This window comes from Scyliorhinus canicula, chromosome 12 (genome assembly GCF_902713615.1).
Source record: "Scyliorhinus canicula chromosome 12, sScyCan1.1, whole genome shotgun sequence".
Classification (NCBI taxonomy): domain Eukaryota; kingdom Metazoa; phylum Chordata; class Chondrichthyes; order Carcharhiniformes; family Scyliorhinidae; genus Scyliorhinus; species Scyliorhinus canicula.
The window spans coordinates 11,140,299-11,156,860 of NC_052157.1; the positions used below are offsets into that span (position 1 = coordinate 11,140,299).

General features: G+C 50.6%; 1 protein-coding gene across 5 annotated transcripts in view; it reads left to right on the top strand.

Annotated features, from left to right (window-relative positions):
• LOC119974644 overlaps nucleotides 1–16,562 on the top strand; it is an 86,898-nt gene that overhangs the window by 33,156 nt on the left and 37,180 nt on the right. Inside the window, exon 3 of one of the 5 annotated variants that reach the window (XM_038813711.1) lies at nucleotides 8,057–8,113. The exons of the other annotated variants lie outside the window; for them this stretch is intronic. The gene's annotated coding sequence lies outside the window, so the exon portion shown is untranslated. The remainder of the gene's footprint in view (nucleotides 1–8,056; nucleotides 8,114–16,562) is intronic. 5 annotated transcript variants of the gene reach the window in all.

The following is a 16,562-nucleotide window of genomic DNA, read 5'->3' on the forward strand; positions in this document are numbered from 1 at the left end:
CCCCCCCAAATGCCGGTCTGACTCTCTCCTCCTCCCCCCCCCCCCAAACGCCGGGTCTGTCTCTCTCCTCCCCCCCCCCCCCCCCCCAACGCCGGGTCTGTCTCTCTCCTCCTCCCCCCCCAAACGCCGGGTCTATCTCTCTCTCTCTCCCCCCCCCCACGCCGGGTCTCGCCACTTCCGCAGCGGGTGAAACTGACACGTATCGCGTCAGTCCGCTGCTGGCCCCTCCGGGAACGGAGAATAGACGCCTAAAAGAAGGCCCCCACGCCGGAGTCATCCACACCAATTATGCTCGCCGGAAATCGGCGTTACGACGGTCTGCGGAGAATTTCGCCCCTGGTCGCTGCCGGCGTGAACAGCGCGCGACAGGTGAGTGTGGGGCCTGTGGGGGGCGGAGGGAGGATCGAGCACCACGGGCGCGCTCAACAGATGTCTGGCCCGCGATCGGTGCCCACTGATCGTCGGGCCGGCGTCTGTAAACGACGCACTCTTTTCCTCCGACGCCCTGCAAGATCAAGCCGCCACGTCTTGCGGGGCAGCGGAGGGGAAGACGGCAACCGCGCATGTGTGGGTTGGAGCCGGCCAACCTGCGTATGCACAGCTGACGTCACTTCGGCGCCGCCGGCCGCGTCATTCCCGGCGCGTCGCTTGCCGCACGCATCAAGGCCAGGCGCTCGGGATTCATGCGCCGCCGCACCTGGCCCCCCGGGGGGGGGGGGGAGGGGGGGGAGAATAGGGGGCGAGGAGCGGCCTCCGACACCGGAGTGAAACACTCCGGGTTTCACTCCGGCGTCGGCACTCAGTCTCCCGTTTTGAGAATCGCGCCCTTTGTATTTCTTTTCGCTGCCTTTGGTTACAATGGGCGAGGGGGGAACGGGTGCCCCCTCTCTCTTTTCTTTTTTCCTTTTGCTTTTTCTGTGTGTTTTTTCTTTTTGGAGCTTCCATCGTAACAGAAATCTGGCCAGGAAGCAATGGGGGTTAAAGTTATTTGATGCAGGGGAGGGTTACATGAGTACTGTGTTGCTGGGTTTTTCTTTTATTAATGCGCAGAAAGGGGCGATTGATATCACTCAGCTGTTTACACAACTGGAATAGCATTACAGCTGGAGCGGTCTCGGTTCTTTGTTTGATTGCCCTTTTTTGTTTGATCTTCCTTACTTCAGAGAGACTGCTCGAGCAGGAATGGGTGTGGATGGGTGGGGGGGATGAGCTTGGGGGAACAATGGGAGCGAGACAAGTGGGCGCCGGAGAGATGAGTCACCGGGCTAGCTGGAAGCTAGTCAAGGAAGTCAGGTGGGGGGTTATGCATACAGCCAGTACATGGCAGGGGTCGGGTTACAGAGGGTTGTTGCTGGGGGGGTGGGGGGGGGGGGGGAGGAGGGGCGGAAGCTATTCTGCTGACATGGGAGGGATCTAAATTAGGTAACAGAGAGGAGGTCAGGGGTGGGAACTGCCAGGAGGTGAACCGGGAGGGACGCGGCACATGGGCTGGGGGCGGGCCCAAGAAGGGTTATGGTTCACCGGCATGGGGGGGGGGGGGGGAGCAGGTGCCCTCCAACCAGGCTGATCACCTGGAATGTCAAAGGACTAAACTGGCCAGTCAAGAGGGCACGTGTGTTCGCGCACTTGCGGACTCTAAAGGCGGACGTAATCATGCTGCAGGTGACACATCTGAAAGTGACTGACCAGACAAGATGAACGAAGGGCTGGATTAGCCAAGTCTTCCACTCGGGCTTAGTCCAGGGAGTTGGCAATCATGACTAATAAACAGGTTCAATTTGAGGCGGAGGGCACAATTGCAGATGGAGGTGGTAGATTTCTTATGGTCCGTGGTAGGCTTGAGGGGGTGAGGGTAGTCCTGGTGAATGTATATACTCCACATTTGGATGATGCTGACTTCATTAAAAGGGTGCTGGGGAAAATCCCAGACTTAGACTCAAGCAAGCTGATCATGGATGGGGACTTCAACACGGTCCTCGGACTAGACCAGTCATGCTCCAGAATGGGTAGGCTCCCAGCGATGGCAAGGGAACTGAGGGGGTTCATGGAGCAGATGGTGGGGGGTAGACCCATGGAGAGCCAGACGGCCGTCGGGAAGGGAATATTCGTTCTACTCGCATGTTCACAAAGTATATTCTAGAATCGATTTCTTCATCATGAGCAGGGACTGTGTAGGCGGGGTAAAAAATATGGAGTACTCGGCGCTCACCATCTCGGATCATGCCCCACACTGGGTTGACTTGCAGGTCTGCAAAGGGAGCTACCAGCGCCCGCAATGGAGGTTAGACGTAGGGTTGCTAGCAGATGAGGGGATGTGCGAGAGATTGTGGCAGTGCATGCAGAACTACCTGCAGGTTAATGACACAGAGGAAGCCTCAGCAGCGACCCTATGGGAGGCGCTGAAGGCGGTGGTAAGGGGGGGAGCTGATTTCAACCTGGGCCCACAGAGATAGAACAGACAGAGCGGAAAAGGACAGACTGGTCAAGGAGATTCACCGGACAGACAGGGAATACACAGAGGCTCCGAGGGAGGACCTACTTAGAGATAGACGGAGACTGCAGGCCAAGCTGGGAGTGTTGTCCACGAGCAAAGCCTTGGAACAACTAAGGAAGGCAAAGGGAGTGGTCTATGAGCATGGGGAGAAAGCTGGTAGAATACTTGCGCAGCAACTCAGGAGGAAGGATGCTGCCAGAGAAATAGGTAGGGTAGTGGACGGTATGGGGAACAGAGTGGATGACCCGTCAGGGCTGAACAAGGTGTTTCGGGGGTTTTATAGCAAGCTCCATACCTCGGAACCCCCTGAGGAGCCGGAGGAGATGAAACACTTCTTAGACGGACTGACCTTCCCAAAAGTGAGCAGGGGGTTAGTAGACGGACTGGGGGCCCCGATTAGAGCTGAGGAAGTACTGGGGGGTTTGAAGGCCATGCAGTCGGGTAAATCCCCGGGGCCGATGGATACCCAGTGGAGTTGTACGAAAGGTTCTCCGAGATAGTGGGGCCAGTGCTGACTAGGGTATTTTACAAGGCAAGGGACAGAGGGACTCTACCTCCGACGATGTCACAGGCTACCATCTCGCTGATATTAAAATGGGATAAAGACCTGGAAGCGTGTTGGTCATACAGACCAATCTCCCTGATCAAGGTTGACGCCAAGCTCCTGGGTAAGGCCTTGGCGCTTAGAATTGAGGACTGTGTCCTGGAGGTGATCGGGGAAGACCAAACAGGGTTTGTTAAAGGCAGACAGCTGGTAGCCAACTTAAGAAGACTACTCAACGTGATCATGATGCCCACGGAGTGCAAAGAGGTAGAGGCAGTGGTTGCAATGGATGCCGAGAAGGCCTTTGACCGGGTGAAGTGGGACTATTTCTGGGAGGTACTCGGACGGTTCGGGTTCGGAGAGGGCTTTGTCGACTGGGTCAGACTATTGTACCAGGCCCCAAAAGCTAGCGTAAGGACGAATAGGACAACATCAGACTATTTTAGACCACACCGGGGGACCAGACAAGGATGTCCACTCTCCCCGTTGCAGTTCGCACTGGCTATAGAACCTCTGGCGATTGCCCTGAGAGCTGCGAGGGGTTGGAAGGGAATGATTAGGGAAGGGGTGGAACACAGGGTATCGCTTTACACGGATGACCTGCTCCTGTACGTAGCCGACCCGCTGGCTGGGATGGACAGTATACTCGGAATATTGAGAGAATTTGGCCGGTTTTCAGGGTACAAACTGAACATGACTAAGAGTGAGATGTCTGTAGTGCAGGCGAGGGGACAGGAGAATAGGCTGGAGGAGCTGCCATTTAGGCTGGTTGGGGAAAGTTTCCGATACTTGGGGATACAGGTGGCGCAAGACTGGGGCAGGCTGCACAAGCTAAATTTGACTAGAGTGGTGGAACAAATGAAGAGCGAGTTCAGGAGATGGGATGCACTCCCGCTATCACTTGCGGGGAGAGTGAAGACGGTAAAGATGACAATCCTCCCAAGATTCCTGTTTATTTTTAAGTGCCTCCCGATTTTCATCCCGCGGTCCTTCTTCAAAAGGGTCAACAAGATTATTATGGGCTTTGTCTGGGCATCGTGGGTGAAGAAAGCGATGCTTGAGAGGAACCGTAGCGAGGGGGACTGGCGCTGTCGAACCTTAGCAACTACTACTGGGCAGCTAACATAGCCATGGTAAGGAGTTGGATGGTGGGTACGGGGTCTATTTGGGGGCGAGTGGAGGCGGCTTCGTGCAGGGGAACCAGTCTGGCAGCCCTGGTCACGGCTCCCCTACCGCTCCCGCTGGCCAGGTACTCCACCAGCCCGGTAGTGGTGGCAGCCCTGCGGATCTGGGGCCAGTAGAGGAAACATGTCGGGGAGGTGGGAGCATCGGTCTGGTCTCCATTATGAGGATGGGGAGGATGGGCGATATGTTCTTGGGGGGGGGGAGCTTCTCGAGCATGAGGGCCTTGGAGGAAAAATTCGGACTAGTGAGGGGGAATAACTTCAGGTACTTGCAAGTGTGTGACTTCATACGCAGACAGGTCTCATCCTTCCCACGCCTCCCACCAAATGGGATCCAGGATAGAGTTGTTTTCGGGGGAGAAGTAGGAGAGGGGCAAATCTCAGATATTTACCAAGAACTCATGAAAGGGGAGGAGTCCCAGACAGAGGAACTGAAGCTCAAGTGGGAGAAGGAACTCGGCGAGATGGAGGACGGGGTATGGGCGGAAGCCCGGAGTAGGGTAAATTCAACTGCAACATGTGCTAAACTCAGCCTGTTTCAGTTCAAGGTCGTCCATCGGGCACATATGATGGTGGCCCGGATGAGCAAATTTTTTGGGGTAGAAGACAAGTGTGCTAGATGCGCGGGAGGACCAGAGATTCACACCCACATGTTTTGGCCATGTCCAAAACTTAGGAGATACTGGGAGGGATTTGCGGACGTCATGTCCCAGGTACTGAAAACTAGGGTGGTGATGAGTTTAGTAGTGACAATGTTTGGGGTCTCGGAAGACCCGGGGGTCCAGGAGGAGAATGAGGCCGACGTCTTGAGGCCTTTGCTTCCTTGGTAGCCCGGCGACGTATACTGCTGGCATGGAGGGACTCAAAGCCCCCGAAGACCGAAGTATGGCTCTCGGACATGTCGAGCTTTCTTGGTCTGTAAAAAATTTTATTTGCCTTGAGAGGATCTTTATTAGGGTTTGTCCGAAGGTGGCAACCATTCATCAACTTCTTCGTGGGGAATTAAACGTCAGCGTGGGGGGGGGGGAGGGGGTTGGGGTTGGGGGGGGGGGAGTAGATTAGAGTAGAATAGGGGGGATAGATAGGCGGATATTGTTTATGAGAGAGGATTGGTCATTTGCACTATGTTTTTTGTTGATATTTGCTCATTACTGTACACTGTAACTGTTTATAATGCCAAAAATACCTCAATAAAATTGTTTATTGAAAGAAAAATTACTTTATCATCACTGGAAGACTACGGCTATATTTCAACAACTCGGCTAGACAAAAAGAGTAATGTATATATATTACAACATCGTAATATAACAGGGGTCAGCAGCTACATCTCTCCGTCTTTAAGTACATAATTACACTGTTGATTGATAACTTCTGCAACTTCCAAAACATTAGCAATAATGAACAATTTTTTCATACAGTTCATCAGAAATTCAGTCTGTCGTGGGACTTCCTCTTTGGGAACAGGTAGCTCAGCTGATTGTGCTTCTGCTCTAGGGATAGCGTTGGTTGGACCTGCTTCACTGGAACTCTCTCTTGGTAGCTGCACGTCATTTTCCACTGTGAGATCGGCTCCACTGGGAGAAGCTCTTTGGCCTGCCACTGGCTGATGAACCGCTTCACTCGGTAGACAAACAACATTGGATCAGGCAGTACCACTGGCCCCTGGAGCGGCACCCGTCTCCACCAATAGCCTATGTGTTTCTTCAAAAACGTGTCCTGCACTTTCACTTCCAGCACGTGGCCACCACGTCTCCCGGGACCCAACTTGGTCCACTTCCAAAATTCTTGACAAAAACTGGATCGTCTGTCACAAATGAACTTTCCACATTTGCCGAATGGTAGTTCCTTCCCTGACAACTCTGCCTTGTCTCCACCCTCCCGGCCACAATTGCAAATACCAGGCTCAAACTGGTTCTCAGGTGATGACCCACCAGCAACTCAGCTGGGGATATGCCAGTTGTGGGACGCGGGGTGGTTCTGTAGGCTAACAGGAACCATGCTACCTTGGTTCTTAGTGACACTCGTGATTGCTTCTTCAGCCTTGAATGTCTGAACTATCTTTCCAGCCAACCCATTTGACAAAAGGCGATATGGTGTGGCCTGAATATGATTTATCCCGTTAAATATCATGAACTGCTGGAATTCCGCACTCGTGTGAACGCTGTTGCACTTCAGGAACGCTGTGGGTGCCGAAACATTGGTGCAGTTTCTCAACCGTGGCGCATGAAGTCGTTGACTTAATTTCAAATATCTCCATCCATTTTGAATGGGTGTCCACTGGCAGAAGGAACATAACATCCATGAATGGGCCAACGTAACCTACATGAACTTTCACCCACGGTCGACCCGACCATTCCCAGGGGTGCAAGGGAGCTGCGGCTGGCAACTTCTGGTATAACAGGCGTTGGTAACATTGTTTCACAACCCTTTCTACATCCATGTCGATGCCAGACCACCAAACATAGCTTCTCACCGGCATTTTCATTTTGGACACGCCCGACTGGGCGCTATGCAATTCTTCAAGCAGTGATTCTTTCCCTGATAGGGGGACGGTCACTTTCATTCCCCAAAGGATGACACCATCCTCACAACTAAGCTCATCTCTCCTGAGCTAATGAGGCTTAATTTCCTCCAAAGCTTTCTCTTTCCGCCGTCCCATGGTTAACCTTCGGCAACAATGGGTATCTGTTTGTCCTGTACTTAATTTGATGCGCTGTTACAGGTAAGGAATCCAGAAAGATTAAGGTCATTAAAATCTCTTACGGTACTAGTGGGGATGGCTTGCATTTTGGTAAAGGATGTCTGCTTAAGCACTCGCTATGTGAACCCCGCTGACATTGGAAAGTATATTCGTAGGCCAATAAGAACTGCGCCAACGCTGAATCGCATAGGCAAAAGGTAGGATGGATTTGTCTTCTTTGAAAAGCCTTAAAAGTGGCGTGTGACCTGTGATGATCATGAAATGCCTCCCATAGAACATAGAACAGTACAGCACAGAACAGGCCCTTCGGCCCTCAATGTTGTGCCGAGCCATGGTCACCCTACTCAAACACACGGATCCACCCTATACCCGTAACCCAACAACCTCCCCCTTAACCCTACTTTTATTAGGACTCTACGGGCAATTTAGCATGGCCAATCCACCTAACCCGCACATCTTTGGACTGTGGGAGGAAACCGGAGCACCCGGAGGAAACCCACGCACACAGGGGGAGGACGTGCAGACTCCACACAGACAGTGACCCAGCCGAGAATCGAACCTGGGACCCTGGAGCTGTGAAGCATTTATGCTAACCACCATGCTACCCTGCTGCCCCATATATATGCTAATGAAACTTCTTGATACTGTAGTTAATAAACCACCTGGATCAATGACATGGCGGGTTTCATTAAGCTAGAGAAGGTCAAATTCACCCTGAGAGGGTCGGTACAAGGGTTCTTTAGGCGGTGGCAACCTTTTCTCGACTTTCTGGCTCAACGATAGGGTACGGGGACAGTAGCAGCAGCAACCCGGGGGGGGGAGGGGAGGGGCAGGGGGAGGGAAAAGGTGGGGGGGGGGCGGACGATGACTATGTTTGTTTATTTAATTTAAATTTATTTTGAAGTTCTTTTGTTGTTCATTGGGGTTGGGGGGGTGGGGGGATGTGATACATGCGTCGATACGGTCTGGGGGTGGTACGGTTATTATGGGTTATTTTGTTGCATTTCATTGTTTGTCGTTATGTTTTATATTTTCTGTAAAAAATTCCAATAAAAATTATATTTAAAAAAAAATAAACCTTAGTTTAATAAACCTTTTTTGATTTGGGAATATCTTCTTTCCCTGTTTGTTAGGGTTCATGATATGGACCCAATAACACAGTCCCTACCCCATATGGTGATGCATTGTATGTAAGTACTATCTTTAAGTCATTAACTATGCACCAGTAAGCATGAAGACTGAAGTGCCTGCTTAACGTGACTAAAAGCCTCTTCCTGTGGTGTACTCCGACACCACCTTTGCCGCTTCTTCAACAGCACATGCCATGGTGCTGGCAATGTCGATAGATTGGGGGGAATCGTCCATTGTCGTTGACCAGCCCCCCGTAAAAATCTGAGTTATCAGAGGCCGGTGCCTCTATAATTGCTCCCACTTTATGCTGTACGGCAGTTGCGACCCATGGGCAGGTTTGGGGAGGGTCGCGGTGCTCTCGGTCGTGACGTTCCTGATCGCGGGAATAAGTGCCCAATGGCCGTGACCAGCTTTTCAAAATGCCGGCTGCGACCGGCTTTCCGAATGCCGGCCGTCCCGTGCATGCGTGCCCCCTCAGCAGTGCGCAGGCCTGGAGCCCAGGGACAGATGCCGCCTGACATAGGAGCAGACTGTTTTAAAAAATCGTTGGAGTCTTCTCTCCAGAAGTGGTGGCAGAGAGTAGGTCCGCTGACGTCAGAAGGTCTGGGCACGAGAGAGATTCCTCCACTTTGTAGATGTCAGCAGTGCGGTGATAGTTCCAGGGTTTCTGGTGAACAACCCATTAAGAGGCCGAAATCAGGAACAAAGCAGTATAAAGATGATTACTTGAGGTATTGGTTTATTAATTGTGCCAATGCAAAATCAGAATGCAAAGCTCATGTATGTTATATATGGGGAAGTACTGGCAAATGAAAGTTTAAAACCCTCAAAACTTCAAAGGCATTAGAAGACGAAGAATGACAAGTTTGAGGACAAACCTCTTGATTTTTTTCAACGGATGCGCCGAGAACTTAAGTCATCAGCTGAAGACCTTAGCAGAAATGTAAAATTGAATGACAAAACAAGTGAGATTGTGAGGACCAAGCAGGCTCACTCGTCACATTAAAGGTAAGCGAAAATGGTGGGTCGCAAAGGTTAGCAGGCGAAAGTCGGCCGGCGTGGGTCGCAAAGGATGGGCGGTTGATAAAAATGGGCACTGGCAAAGAAGTTTAAAAAACACTGGTGTATGAGATGGGGTGTAACTCCTGAGTGCCCACTTGATAACCAAGATAAACCACCTTGTTTACTTGGAATGTGCACGTCAATCATCTTAATTCTACTCCTGCCTCCTGAAACCACTTCAAAACTTCATCCAAATTGGCCAGATGTTCCTCTTCAGTGGATCCCGTTATTGAAACATCATCCAAATAAACGACAACTCTGGGCAAACCCCACAGTAAACTAGCCATAGTTCGCTGGAAGGTGGCGCAAGGGGGTGAAACTCCAAACCGTAGACGTGTATGTTGGTTTAATCCCTTGTGAGTATTTATGCTGACATATTGTGGGCAGCACGGTAGCATAATGGTTAGCACTATGGCTTCACAGCGCCAGGGTCCCAGGTTCGATTCCCAGCTTGGGTCACTGTCTGTGCGGAGTCTGCACATTCTCCCTGTGTCTGTGTGAGTTTCCTCCTGGTGCTCCGGTTTCCTCCCACAGTCCAAAGATCATAGAATTTACAGTGAGAAGGAGGCCATTCGGCCCATCGAGTCTGCATCGGATCTTGGAAAGAGCACCCTACCCGAGGTCAACACCTCCACCCTATCCCCATAACCCAGTAACCCCACCCAACACTAAGGGCAATTTTGGACTCTAAGGGCAATTAAGCATGGCCAATCCACCTAACCTGCACATCTTTGGACTGTGGGAGGAAACCGGAGCACCCGGAGGAAACCCACGCACACACGGGGAGGATGTGCAGACTCTGCACAGACAGTGACCCAAGCCGGAATCGAACCTGGGACCCTGGAGCTGTGAAGCAATTATGCTACCGTGCCACCCCCACAATGCTACCATGTAGGATGTGCAGGTTAGGTGGATTAGAACGTAAAACATTACAGCGCAGTACAGGCCCTTCGGCCCACGATGTTGCACCGTCCTGTGAAACCCTTCTAAAGTCCCTCTACACTATTCCCTTATCGTCCATATGCCTTTCCAATGACCATTTGAATGCGTTTAGTGTTGGCGAGTCCACTACTGTTGCAGGCAGGGCATTCCACGCCCTTACTACTCTCTGAATTAAGAACCTACCTCTGACATCTGTCCTATATCTATCTCCCCTCAATTTAAAGCTCTGTCCCCTCGTGCTGGACATCACCATCTGAGGAAAAAGGCTCTCGATGTCCACCCTATCTAATCCTCTGATCATCTTGTATGCCTCAATTAAGTCCCCTCTTAACCTTCTTCTCTCTAACGAAAACAGCCTCAAGTCCTTCAGCCTTTCCTCATATGATCTTCCCTCCATACCAGGCAACATTCTTGTAAATCTCCTCTGTACCCTTTCCAATGCTTCCACATCCTTCCTATAATGTGGCGACCAGAACTGCACACAATACTCCAAATGCGGCCGCACCAGAGTTTTGTACAACTGCAACATGACTTCATGGCTCCGAAACTCAATTCCTCTACCAATAAAAGCTAACACACCGTACGCCTTCTTAACAACCCTCTCAACCTGGGTGGCAACTTCCAGGGATCTATGGACATGGACACCGAGATCTCTCTGCTCGTCCACACTACCAAGAATCTTACCATTAGCCCAGTACTCTGCCTTTTTGTTATTCCTTCCAAAATGAATCACCTCACACTTTTCTGCATTAAACTCCATTTGCCACCTGTCAGCCCAGCTCTGCAGCTTATCTATGTCCCTCTGTAACTTGTAACATCCTTCTGCACTGTCCACAACTCCACCGACTTTAGTGTCATCTGCAAATTTACTCACCCATCCTTCTACGCCCTCCTCCAGGTCATTTATAAAAATGACAAACAGCAACGGCCCCAAAACAAATCCTTGTCGCACACCACTAGTAACTGGACACCAGTCAGAGCATTTCCCATCAACCACCACTCTTTGTCTTCCATCAGCTAGCCATGATAAATTGCCCTTAGGTTAGATGGGGTTGCTGGATTACAGGGATAGGGTGGAGGTGGGGACTTAAGTAGGGTGTTCTTTCCAAGAGCCAGTGCAGACTTGATGGGCCGAATGGCCTCCTTCTGCACTGTAAATTCTATGATTATGATTCCATGATATCCTCTTGATGCATGGTCCGGTTCTAACTGTTGGTAAGCGTGGCTCACATCACATTATTCAGTTGCGGTCAGTGTCCTTTGTCTACCTTGCTTGTTGCTTTAGCCTTGCAATGTTAGAACTACTCAAGCCAACGGGCAGAATTCTCCAGCCCCTCCCACCAGTGGGATCTTCCGGTCACATGGAAGTCGACTCCCGCCACTAGCTTCCCGACGATGGTGCGGCGAGCAATTTAAATCGGCAATGGCTTTGGGGTGACCGGAAGATCCCAGCAGCAGCCAATGGCAAGCCACCTCCGCCATGGGAAAACTTGCCGCAAGGAAGCTGGAGAAGTGCCATTTTATTCCCTCGAGGGTCTGCTTCTAAGGTGCCCCCTTTCGTGGGGGTTGCTGTTGGCTGTGCTTTCTTTCCAAATAGTTTCAATCTGCTTTGTTCTTACCGCGTATTTTCTTTGGTTTCGACCTCCATGAAAAAGCTGAGTGCTGAACCTGAAATGGGAATGTGATAAGCTCTCGTCACTAAATCGCTGCAAAGCATTTTTGTTTTTCAAATGTAATTTTCTCCCACATGAAAAATGTGGAGATACAACTAATGAAAGGAACTAGAAAGAAAGGCTTATTCAGTACTTGTTGACTGATTGTTGATGTCACAAATATGATTTGATGAATTCTGCATCGCAATATTTGTTTCTTTCTCTGGTGTAGAGTGTATCAAAGAGATGTAATCATATTCTTGACAGAACAAATCTGCCATTAATTTGTGGCAGAGATGAGGCTCCAAGTCTCAGCCATTCCCCAAAGCCTGTCCACCATCCACAAGGTTTAACCGTCCTTCCCGTTGATTCCTTTTTTTCCCCATTCTTCATTTTTTGGCCCATGGATGCTTAGTGGACATATACCTTTAAGTCGAACAGAGGAAATAAGGAACTCAAAAGTTATGAAAGAGAATCATCTGCTAGCTTTGGACAGCAAAGCTCAGACTTTGTGGCACCCGACTGATGGGACTCGGTTCAATTGGCTGGCTGCTGCCAATGAATTGGCCAAAAGGCCGTATCCTGCCCAGTAACAAGTGGTGATTGGATCCAGGCCGAGTGGGATGAGTTCCTAAGGAACCTAAGGAAAGCAGAGTTTTGAATCCTGGAGGCTAAAAGGGAAAGGACCTCCTCTCTCTACCACGTGCTCTCTCCAGAAAAGCTGGTGTATTTCTGAAACTGAAGAGACCTGAATAAATGTACAGTGAAAACCTTGAACAGAAATCAAAGTTTGATGAGAAAGAAGGTGCTGGAACCATCCGAAACAAAGATTGGGTGTGTGGGTCTAGAGGGTGGGAGCAAGTAAAGAGGGGCGATTAGGAATTAAATGGTAGGTAACCACATGATAGGTAACCTAATGCAGCGGCTGGTTTAGCTCACTGGGCTAAATCGCTGGCTTTTAAAGCAGACTAAGCAGGCCAGCAGCACGGTTCGATTCCTGTACCAGCCTCCCCGGACAGGCGCTGGAATGTGGCGACTAGGGGCTTTTCACAGTAACTTCATTGAAGCCTACTCGTGACAATAAGCCATTTTCTTTCTTCGACTGCACCCTAGTCCAGGGCGACACAACAAAGGTACGAGTCAGAATTGTGTTGGAATACTCTCCACTTGCCTGGATGAGTGCAGCGCCAAAAACACTCAAGAAGCTCGTCACCATCCAAAACAAAGCAGCCCGCTTGATTGCACCCCCTTTCACAAACATTCATTCCCTCCACTACCAAAGCACAGTGGTAGCCCTGTGTACCATCTACAAGATGCAGTGCGGGAACTCATGAAGGTTCCTTGGACAGCATCTTCCAAACCCATGACCACTACCATCTAGAAGGACAAGAGCAGCAGATACCTTGGAAGACCACCACCCGGATGTTCCCCTCCAAGTCACTTACCATCCAGACTTGGAAGTACATCGCCGTTCCTTCACTGTCGCTGGGTCAGAATCCTGGAACTCGGTCCCTAACAGCTCTGTAGCTAAACCAACCCTTTGGGAACGGCTGTGATTCAAGAAGGCAACTCGCCGCCACCTTCTGAAGGGCAACCAGCAATGAGCAATAAATGCTGGCCTAACCTGTGACACCGACATCCCATAAATGAATGGGAAAATAACTTTTGTCAGCTTCAGGATGATACTGCCAAGTAACAGTCACCACTGATGGACTTGAAGTAATCCCCGCTATATTCTAACACAAAAGTAAAAAAAATGCAATTCTGGAAATCTGGGGCGGGATTCTCCCCTACCCGGCGGGGCGGGGGGTCCCGGCGTAGTGGAGTGGCGCCAACCACTCCGCCGTCGGGCCTCCCCAGGTGTGTGGAATTCTCCGCACCTTTAGGGGCCAAGCCCTCACATTGAGGGGCTAGGCCCGTGCCGGAGTGGTTGGCACCACGCCGATTGGCGCTAAAACCGGCACAACAGCCTTTGACGCCCGCCGCCCAGCCCCGGGGCTGGCCGAAAGGCCTTCGCCGGTTCGCGCATGCGCCGTGCGTCAGCTGCCGCTGACGTCACGCATGCGCCGGTGGGATTCTCTTCCGCCTCCGCCATGGTGGAGGCCGTGGCAGTGGCAGAAGAAAAAGAGTGCCCCCACAGCACTGGCCCGCCCGCCGATCGGTGGGCCCCGATCGCGGGCCTGGCACCGTGGGGGCACTCCCTGGGGTCCGATCGCCCTGCGCCCCCCCAGGACCCCGGGGGCCCACTCGCGCCGCCGATCCCACCGCCACCAGAGATGGTTCAAACCACGGCGGTGGGAGAGGCCTCCCAACGGCGGGACTTCGGCCCATCGCGGGCCGGAGAATCGCCGCGGAAGCCACGCCAATCGGCGCGGGGGGCACGCCGATCAGCGGGACGCGATTCCCGCTCCCACCGATTTCCGGGTGGCGGAGAATTTCTGCCGCGGCAGGGGCGGGATTTTCGGCGGCCGCGGGCAATTCTGCGAATTTCGCCCCTGAAGTGAGAACAAAAATAGCTGGAAAAACTCAGCCTATCCCTTGCTACCACTACATTGCTTACATCTCCGAGCCAATCATTAGTGGACCCATTGGCATGTCAGGCAACAAACCGCACCCCATCTCAGCCCATACAAGCCCAATGCCAACTCGCACAGTGAGCATTGGACTTCACACTCTCAATGTCCATCTCGACATCGCTGATGACAGACAATGCATCTGCAATGTCAGCCTAACCGGCCAGACAACAGACCATGCGTGGAATAAGACAGCTGATAAGTTGGTGGTAATTCTTTTGTTTGTGTGCGAAAGATTGATCAATTCCTGTCGTTCATATTTCTGTGAAGCTCAACATGTATGCTTTAGTTATTGCTGTTCATTCAACCCTGATTTCCTAGCCAGTTCATTCCTGACATTGGAGGTGTGCAGGTTATTGCTGAGAGTTTTAGTCAGGATCGTCGTGACAGAGTGAGTTGTATATTGGTCGTGTGGAATGAATTAACCGAGGCAAATGCTTCACACATTTACTTGTCCTGTGATAGGCAAAAAAATTCAAAAGATGCCATCCTCTGTGTAAACTGGGCTCGAAGATTCAACCTTCCACCCGGCCAAGGAGATCATAAGCTGCTTGAGAACTGACCATCCATGATACTTCACTCCCATTGTATATTGGAAAGATTGAAATTATTACCTTTGAAATGAAAATGAAATGAAAATCGCTTGTTGTCACAAGTAGGCTTCAATTAAGTTTCTGTGAAAAGCCCCTAGTCGCCACATTCCAGCGCCTGTTCGGGGAGGCTGGTACGGGAATTGAACCGTGCTGCTGGCCTGCCTTGGTCTGCGTTAAAAGCCAGCGATTTAGCCCAGTGTGCTAAACCAGCCCCAGCCCCCAAATGTGATTTGGCCCCTACCACAAACTCCAATTCCTCACCACTGATTCTATCCTACTCTCTGACCACCTTCCTGAGACTGAGTCAGAGCATTTCCAAAGTTTGGGTCCTATTTCACAAACTGAACTTTTGGCGTCATGTCCTCCCCATCACTAAGACTACCTACTTTCACTCACAACATTGCTCAGTTCTATCCCTGCCTCAGCCCATCTCCTGGTGAGACCCTTACCCACGACTTTGTTACTACCAGGCTCAACAATTCTCATGCTCATCTGACTCCCTTCCTATCTTCTAGCCTCCATAAGCTTAAGATCATTCAAATCTCTGCTGCCTGCAGCCACACATGGGCCAAGTCAAGTTCTCCCCATGACCTCGGTTGTCACTGACCTACTGTACTTCCTGGCTCAGCAACGCCTCAGATTCATAAATTCTCATTTTGTGTTCAAACCTCTCCATGTTCTCGTCCCTCCCTATCTCTGTAATCCCCTTCACCCACACAGCTCACTGATTCCTCCCATTCTAGCCTCCTGTGAATCGCTGACCTCCTTCACCCATCATGGGTGACAGTGCCTCGAGATGCCTGGTAATCAAGCTCTGTACTTTCCTCCATAATTCCTGCTGCCTCACTCTCTCGCTCTTCTCCTTTAAAGCCCTCCTACCTCTTTGACAAAGCTTTCGCTCACCTCTTCTAATGCCTTAAGATGTGATTGGTGTCAATATTTTCCTGATATCAGTCCTGTGAAGTACCTCGGGAAACTAAACTAATGGCGTGTCTAAATGCAAGTTGTCGATATCCTGATTGGCCAGTTTCTGCTGGCTGATGTGAGTAAATCCAGGAGGTATTTATCTGCTAAAACAAAACCCAGTACTGATGGACAGATGTTAGCGATACGAACAAGTGAACAATTATTTATTTTTTAAAAAATAAATTTAGAGTACCCAATTAATTTTTTCCAATTGGGGGGCAATTTTAGCCTGGCCAATCCACCTACAGTTCACATTTTTGGGTTGTGGGGGCGAAACCCACGCAGACACAGGGAGAATGTGCAAACTCCACACGGACGGTGACCCAGAGCCGAGATCGAACCTGGGACCTCGGCGCCGTGAGACAGCAGTGCTAACCACTGTGCCACCGGGCTGCCCTTTCTATAGACATAGGTTGGATAAAGTTGGCCTATTAAAAGTATTCTTGGGTGTTCAGAGAACATCAAAGAACTTCTGTTAATGTTTTTAAGTTTGCAAAACACCAGTAAGCAAACAGGTCTGAAATATAAATATGAGTCTAAAGTGATATATCCTCAAAATGCATAAATATGTAAGGCTTCAGAGATAACTTACACGCATTCCATTACAATTTGCCTTGGAGTACCGACATAAAGAGAGACTTTATTGTATTGGTTTTATTGACATTTTTGCCAGACACAGTAGGTAAAACATTCCACAATAGTTAAAATGCTATTCATGCA